The sequence below is a fragment of the Sarcophilus harrisii genome, chromosome 3, assembly GCF_902635505.1.
Source record: "Sarcophilus harrisii chromosome 3, mSarHar1.11, whole genome shotgun sequence".
NCBI lineage: Eukaryota > Metazoa > Chordata > Mammalia > Dasyuromorphia > Dasyuridae > Sarcophilus > Sarcophilus harrisii.
In genome coordinates this window covers 528184415-528193821 of record NC_045428.1, presented here as the reverse complement: position 1 = coordinate 528193821, position 9407 = coordinate 528184415, and positions in this window count along the sequence as shown.

Here is a 9407-nt window from a genome sequence, read left to right as displayed (position 1 = left end):
GACACTTATAATAAAGGGGATATTAAAAAATGCAAGAATTCCTGCCTTCAAGATGCCTACAAAGGATAATATGCTATGTGTTAATCTTTAAGTAATCATTTCAGAAATAGGATACAGGGCAGTATTCATTAGAAGAGAAAGAACTGTGGATATTAACGGAATAATAATCTTAGAACAGGCATTCTTAACCAGCTTTTGTGTTATTGATCCTTTTTGGCAGTCAGGAAAAATCTATGATCCCTATATCAAACTACTGCATTTAAATTCATAAAATAAAATACATTAGATTAGACATAAGATATGCATTATAATATATAATATAACCTTTCATTTTGGAATATAATTATCAAGAGATATTTTTATTTTGTTATTAATTTTTTTTTGTTTTCAAAATATATGAATAATTTTCAGCATTCACACTTGAAAAACCTTGTGTTGCAAATTTTTTTCCCCTTCTTTCCCTGTACCACCTTCCCTAGATGGCAAGTAATCCAATATATGTTAATATGTGCATTTTTTTCTATACATATTTCCACAATTATCATGCTGCACACACACACACACACACACACACACACAACAGATCAAAAAGAAAAAACTTAGGAAGAAAACAAAATGCAAGCAAACAACAACAAAAAAGTGAAAATACTATGTTATGATCCACACTCAGTCCTCATAGTCCTGTTTCTGAGTGCAGATGGCTCTCTTCATCACAAGATCATTGGAACTGACCTGATTCACTTCACTTTAGAAAAGAGTCACATATATTAGAAATGATAATCATATAATATTGCTGTGTTCTCCTGGTTCTGTATAGTGTTCTCCTGGTTCTACTCACTTCACTTAGCACCACTTCAAGTAAGTCACTCGAGACCTCTTTGAAATCATCCTGCTGATCGTTTCTTACAGAACAATAATATTCCATAACATTCATATGCCATAACTTATTTAGCCATTCTCCATCTGATAAGCATCCACTCAGTTTCCAGTTTCTTGCCACTACAAAAAGGGCTGCTACAAACTTTTCTCTTTTTATGATCTCTTTGGAACACAAATCTAGAACAGTCACTCCAGGCTCAAAGGGTATGCACAGTTTGATAATCCTTTGGGCATAGTTACAAATTGCTCTCCAAAATGGTTGGATTAGTTGACAACTCCACCAACAATGTATTAATGTCCCAGTTTTCTCACATATTCTCTGACATTCATTATTATCTTTTCCTGTCATCTTAACCAATCTGAGAGGTGTGTAGTGGTAACTCAGAGTTGTCTTAATTCCCATTTCTTTGATCAATAGTGATTTACAGCATTTTTTCATATGACTAGAAATGGTTTCAATTTCTTCACATAAAAATTGTCTGTTCATATGCTTTGACCATTTACAAATTGGAGAATGGCTTGAATTCTTATAAATTTGAGTCAATCCTCCATATATTTTAAAAATGAGGTCTTTATTAGAATCCTTAGATGTAAAAAATTCCCCCAAGTTTTCTGCTTGCCTTATAAACTTGTCTGTATTGATTTTGTTTGCACAAAACTTTTTTTTAACATAATATAATCAAAATTATCCAATTTACATTTTATAATGCATTCTAGTTCTTCTTTGGACACAATTTCCTTCCTTCTCTTCAAATCTGAGTAGTATACTATCTTTGTTCTTCTAATTTGCTTGTAATATTACTCTTTATGTCTAAATCACGAAGTTGTTATGACCTTATCCTCCAAGATGGAGGAGAATATATATGATGTTAGGTGTGGGTCAATGTCTAATTTCTGCCATAATAGTTTCCAATTTTCCCAGTGGTTTTTGTCAAAAAATGAGTTCTTATCCCTAAAACTGGGGTTTTGGGGTTTGTCAAACACTAGATTACCACAGTCATTGACTATTTTGTCTTGTGAACCTAATCTATTCCAGTGATCAACTACTCTATTTCTTAGCCAGTACCAAATGGTTTTGATGACCACTGGTTTACAGTATAGTTTTAGGTCTGGCACAGCTAGGCTACATTTATTTATATATATATTTTTAAATTAATTTTATTGAAATTCTTGACCTTTTGTTCTCTCAGATGAACTTTGTTATTATGTTTTCTAGATCTCTAAAATAATTTTTTGGGGAGTTTGATTGGTATGACACTAAGTAGATTAATTTAGGTAGTATTGCTATTTTTATTATATTCACTTGGCCTACCCATGAGCACTAGATATTTTCCAATTGATTAGATCTGACTTTATTTGTGTGGAATGTGTCTTGTAGTTGTGTTTATATAGAACCTGACTTTGTCTAGGCAGATAGACTCCCAAATTTTTTATGCTAATAGAATTTCTCTTTATATTTCTTGCTGCTTGACTTTGTGGATAATATATAAAAATGCTAATGACTTCTGTAGATTTATTGTGTATCCTGCAACTTTGATAACTGTGAAATGTAAGAAAACAATTTCATGAAAAGTACAATCCATCTGGACTAGTGAATATGTGAATGAAGAGCTGATAGTTCCTAGAATTATAAGAAATAACTATCCCTGTGCAGAAATTGTCATTGAATTATTCCGTGCTCAATTTTCACAGAATCTTAGTGTATAAGTATATTCTATAAATTGCCAATTATTGTAGACAAATTCCTAATTTCAACCCATATTTTCATATTTTAGTAAATACCTGGTGACATGAAAACAATCTTATTTTTCCTTCTTGAATCTCTTTTCTATCCATTTTACCTCTATCCTAGTACAGGCAATACCATCCTCTGTCCTACTTCATTGTGCCCTCAGTAATCTTTTTTCTCTTGCTATTAAATCCCTCATTATCATATACCTCTTCATCTCCTCTTCCCAAGGACCTTTTCCATCTTTGGCTACTCTTTCCAGTACTCTCCTTCTTCTCTGAGATTCTAGGAAGCATTAGAGCAGACATACCCCTCGACTTTCATTTTAAGACTTCTTATTTGACACCAGTTAAAAGCATCTTCTTTTCCTTTGAGGTTCTTTTTATCATTCTTTACAATTGGTCCATGTCCATGTTAGAATCATCCACTATTCTCAAAATCATTCTTAATTCTGGCTCAAGGAATTAAGTACCTAACTGACAATCTTGATCACTACATCAACTTCTTTTTGTTGTTGTTGTTGTTGTTGAAACACTGGGATTCCACAATATTTTATTCTTGTTTCTTCTACAGGAAAAGTGGACATACTTTGTTTCTTTTTTTATTATAATAACTTTTTATTGACAGAACCCATGCCAGGGTAGTTTTTTACAATATTATACCTTGAAATCACTTCTGTTCCGATTTTTCCCCTCTCTCCCTCCACCCCCTTCCCTAGATGGCGAGCAGTCCTATATATGTTAAATATGTCGCAGTATATCCTAGATACAATATATGTGTGCAGAACTGAACAGTTCTCTTGTTGTACGGGGAGAATGGGATTCAGAAGGTAGAAATAACCCAGGAAGACAAACAAAAATGCAAACAGTTTACGTTCCTTTCCCAGTGTTCTTTCTTTGGGTGTAGCTGCTTCTGTCCATCATTGATCAATTGAAACTGAGTTAGGTCTCTTTGTCAAAGAAATCCACTTCCATCAGAATACATCTTCATACAGTATTGTTGTAGAAGTATATAATGATCTCCTGGTTCTGCTCATTTCACTTAGCATTAGTTCATGTAAGTCTCTCCAAGCCTCTCTGTATTCATCCTGTTGGTCATTTCTTACAGAACAATAACATTCCATAACCTTCATATACCACAATTCACCCAACCATTCTCCAATTGATGGGCACTATTCATTTTCCAGCTTCTAGCTACTACAACAGGGCTGCCACAAACATTTTGGCACCTACAGGTCCCTTTCCCTTCTTTGTATCTCTTTGGGGTATAAGCCCAGTAGTAGCATTGCTGAATCAAAGGGCATGCACAGTTTGATAACTTTTGGGGCATAATTCCACATTGCTCTCCAGAGTGGTTGAATTCGTTCACAACTCCACCAATAATGCATCAGTGTCCCACTTTTCCCGCATCCCCTCCAACATTCATCATTAATTTTTCCTGTCATTTTAGCCAATCTGACAGGTGTGTAGTGGTATCTCAGAGTTTTCTGAATTTGCATTTCTCTGATCAATAGTGATTTGGAACACTCTTTCATATGAGTGGTAATAGTTTCAATTTCGTCATTTGAAAATTGTCTGCTCATATCCTTTGACCATTTATCAATTGGAGAATGGCTTGCTTTTTTATAAATTAGAGTCAATTCTCTATACATTTTGGAAATGAGGGCTTTATCAGAACCTTTAACTTAAAAAATCTTTTCCCAGTTTGTTGCTTCCCTTCTAATCTTGTTGGCATTAGTTTTGTTCGGACAAAGGCTTTTTTTCATTCGATGTCATCCAAATTGTCTCTTTTGTTGTTCGATAATGATCTCTAGTTCTTCTTTGGTCACAGATTTCTTCCTCCTCCACAAGTCTGAGAGATAAACAATCCTATGTTCCTCTAATATATTTATAATCTCGTTCTTTATGCCTAAATCATGGACCCATTTTGATCTTATCTTGATATACGGTGTTAAGTGTGGGTCCATGCCTAATTTCTGCCATGAATTTGTCAAACACTATATTGTCATAGTTGACTATTCTGTCTTGTGAACCTAACCTATTCCACTGATCAACTAATCTATTTTTTAGCCAATACCAAATGGTTTTGGTGACTGCTTCTTCATAATATAGGTAGATAAGGTACAGCTAGCCCACCTTCATTTGATTTTCTTTTTCAATATTTCCCTTGAGATTCTCAACCTTTTATTATTCCATATGAATTTTGTTGTTATTTTTTCTAGATCATTAAAATATTTTTTGGGAGTCTGATTGGCATAGCACTAAATAAATAGATTAGTTTAGGGAGTATTGTCATCTTTATTATATTCACTCAGCCTATCCAAGAGCACTTAATATTTTTCCAATTATTTAAGTCTTACTTTATTTGTGTTGAAAGTTTTTTTTTTTTTGTAATTTTGCTCATATAATTACTGACTTTCCTTTGGTATATAGATTCCCAAATATTTTATGCTATTGATAGTTATTTTGATTGGAATTTCTCTTTGTATCTCTTGCTGTTGGATTTTGTTGTTGACATATAAAAATGCTGAGGATTTATGGGGATTTATTTTGTATCCTGCAACTTTGCTACAATTATGAATTATTTCTAATAGATTTTTAATAGAATCTCTGGGGTTCTCGAAGTATATCCTCATATCATCTGCAAAGAGTGATAGTTTGGTTTTCTCATTGCCTACTCTAATTCCTTTAATCTCTTTCTCGACTCTTGTTGCCGAGGCTAGTGTTTCTAATACAATATTGAATATTGATAGTGGGCAACCTTGTTTCACTCCTGATCTTATTGGGAATGGTTGCAGTTTGTCTCCATTACATATGATGCTTACTGACAGTTTTAAATATATGCCCCTGACTATTTTAAGGAAAAGTGCATTTATTCCTATACTCTCAAGTGTTTTCATTAGGAATGGATGTTGGATTTTATCAAATTTTTTTCTGCATCTATTGAGATGATCATAGGATTTTTGTTAGTTTGGTTATTGATATAGTCAATTATGCTAATAACTACATCAACTTCTAACATACAGGGGAACTTCAGCCTATCTATTGATGTCCCCATGAATACTCTGGACTTACTATTGATTCTTTTCCTAAACTTCTCTGGCCCATATTTTCACTCCATTTCAAGCCATACATTGAGATAATTATATAATTAATTATCATTCATATTTTAAATTAATTTTTTGGGGGGGACAGAACCAAGATGAAGGAGAGTAAATTTGTCTCTGTCTGAGCCTCTCCAAGCCGTCTCTCAAATCAAGGGTTGATTAGGGCTCTGAACTGGTTTTGGAATGACAGAACCCAAAAATATTTGGAGCACAAGAAATTTCTATAAGAAGATATTTTGGAAGAAAATTAGAAAAGGTATGATTCAATCAGGCAGGGGGAGAGGTTGCCAAGTCCAGACATCACTGCAGGGAGATTGGGACAAGGAGCTGGGGTGGAAAGCCAGAATATTGAGCAGTCCATGCACCAGGAAATCTACCGCAAGGCTGCTCTGGCCTGGTTACAAACAGATGGTTCAGCAGATTTTCTGTGAGACACCCAAAAGCAAATGCAAAAGACAAATTGTGAGCCACTTAGCCCCAGAAGATTGTGGGAACTGGCTGCACCTACCCAGCACCAAAAATCAGTCAGCACCACCAGCCCCAAAACAGACTAAAGTGGCTGTAGCTCCTCTGCCTTAAGAGCAAACCTCCTACACCCAAAGAAAGAACACTAGGAAATGAATATAAACTGCTTGCATTTTTGTTTTTCCTCCCACATTATTTATGCCTTCTGAATCCAATTCTCCCTGAGCAACAAGAGAACTGTTTGGTTCTGCACATATATGTTGTATCTAAGATATACTGTAACCTCTTTAACATGTATAGGACTGCTTGCCATCTGGGGGAGAGAGTGGAGGGAGGGAGGGAGGGGAAAAATTGGAACAGAAGTGAGTGCAATGGATAATGTTGTAAAAAATTACCTTGGCATGGGTTCTGGCAATAAAAGTTATTTAAAAAAAAGAGCAAACCTCAACCTTTAAAAAATGAGCAAAAAAGCAAAAGAACACTGACCAATGACAGTTTTTAGGGAGAAAGAGAACATCCCCCAAATCCTAACCATCCTAAAGGCAAATCAGTTCCAGATGAAGTCTTAAAAGGTGATATGAGTTAATCCTGTTTTCACAAGGCTCTCTTGAAAGAATTCAAAAAAGTCTTAATGGAAAGTTAGAAGAAAAATGGAAAAAGCAAATGAGATCTTTGTAAAGCTATAAGAAAGTAAAAACAGAAATTATCTGAAGTAAACCTCTTTAAAAAACTTGAAAGAATGGGGGGAAAAACATATATCTCCTTACAAAATAGATATGAAAAAGAAACCAATTTCCTGAAAAACAAAATGTGTAAAATGGAAAAAAAAAATTGCAATGAACAAAACAAACCCTTTGAAAATTCAATTGGCCAAATGCAAGAGGAAATAAAAAAGCTAATTGAAGAAAATAATTCATTAAATATTAGAACTGAACAAATTAAAGCAAATAAATCAATGAGACTTTGAGAATCAGTCAAACAAAACAAAAAAATTAAAAAATAGAAGAAAATGTAAAATATCTCATTGGAAAAACAATTGAGTTAGAATTTAGATCTGGGACAATCTAAGAATTATTGGACTTACTGAAAATCATGATGAAAAAAAGAATCTAAATATCATCTTTTAAGATATCACCAAGGAAAACTGGCCTGATGTATTAGAACCAGAGGATAAAATAGCCATTGAAAAAATTCACCAAATCACTTCCTAAAAGAGATTACAAAATGAAAACTCCAAGAAACAGCATGATTAAATTTCAAAATTATCAAATCAAGGAGAAAATATTGTAAATAGTCAGAAGTAAACAATTCAAATATCGAGAAGTCCCAAGCAGGATTATCCAGGACATAGCAGGTCTTTAAAGTATCGAAGATGATGGAATCTGATATTCCAAAATGCAAAAGAACTTGGATTTCAGCCAAGAATCAACTATCCAGAAAAAAATGAGCATCATCTTTGAGGGAAAAAAAAGATGGATATTCAATGAAGTAGGTGAATTTCATTTGTTTCTGATGAAAAGACCAGAGCTGAAAAGAGAATTTGATTTTCAAATGCAGAACTTGAGATAAGCATATGGAGGTAAAAAAGGAAAGAAAAAAATCACTTATTTTTTAAAAAAGTTAAAAAGCTTATGTTCCTGTATGAGAAGATGTTATGTTTAACTGTGGAGATTTGTATCTCTGTTGTGGGTATACTTGGAGGAGGCAGATATAATTTCATTTTATTGTGATGATATAAAAAAGAAACTAGAGGAGAAATGATGATTCTATTGGAAGAAGAGGAAAATGAAGTTAAAATGGGGTAAAATACATTTCATGAAAAGGCAAAAAAGACCTATTGCAATTGACTGAAGACTGATTGAGAAGGAGGAAGAGGAGGAGGAGGAGGAGAGATTGAGGAAGAGGAGGAGGAGGATTGATTGAGGAAGAGGAGAAGGAGGAGGAGGAGGAAGATTGATTGAGAATTTTCCTTTTTGATTTGATTTTTCTTGTGCAGCTAGATAATTGTATAAATATGTATGTTTATATTAGATTTAACATATATTGTTACTATGTTTAACAAATATTGGATTACTTGCCATCCAAAGGAGGGGATGAAGGGAATGAGGGGAAAATTGGAATGCAACACTTTTCAAGGACCAATGTTGAGAAATTATCCATGTGTATGTGTTTTAATTAAATTAAAATTAAATTTTAAAAATTAAATTAAATTTAAAAATTAAATGTTTTAATTAAAACAAATTTTGATTTGTGGTGGCTTTTAATTTATTTTTTTTATTCTCAGGTTAAAAAATGTCAACTAAGTGAGTTTTTCTACATACATTAAGAAACAAAAGTAAAAGGTTGTAAATTAAAATAAGAGTTTTTGTTATATAGAATTTTCTTCATTTATGTATTTTATTTTATGCACATGGATATTAATTTTTTAATGCACATTTCTTTGTGAATCATGTTTGGAAAGAAAAATCAGACCAAAAGAGAAAAACCACGACATAATTTTTAAAAATTGAAAAAAGTGAACATAATATTTGTTGATTTATTATCAATCTCCATACTCTCTTTCTGCTTGCATATAATGTTTCCAAAGTTTATTTGGATTGCCATGGATTACTGAACCACTGAGAAGAACCTAGTTTTTCGTAGTTGATCATTGCATAATTTTGCAGTTATTGTGTAAGATGTATTTTACTGGTTCTGCCTGTTTCACTTAGCATCAGCTCATGTAAATTGTTCCAGGCCTTTCTAAAATGAGATTGTTCATTATTTTTATATTAATATAATATTCTATTACATTCACATACCATAATTTATTTAGCCATTTCCTAATTGATAGGCATATACTCATTTTCCAATTCTTTGCTACCACAAAAAAGTTATTACAGATATTTTTAAATAAGTGGATCCTTTTTCCTCCCTTATGATTACTTTTGGATACAAATGTAGTAGTGGCATTTCTGGATCAAAGAATATGGACAGTTTTGTTTCTCTTTGGACTTAGCTCCACATTATTCTCCAGAATGTTTGGATCAATTCACAACTCCAATAACAATGCATTAGTGTCCCGGTTTTTTAGCATCCCCTCCAACTTTTATCTTCATCTTTCCTTGTCATCTTAGTCAATCTGAGAGGTGTGAGGTGGTATTTCAGAGTTGTTTTAATTTACAATTCTCTAAGAAATAGTGAGGTAAAGCATTTTTTCTTATAACTAGAGAAGACTTAAATTTTGCC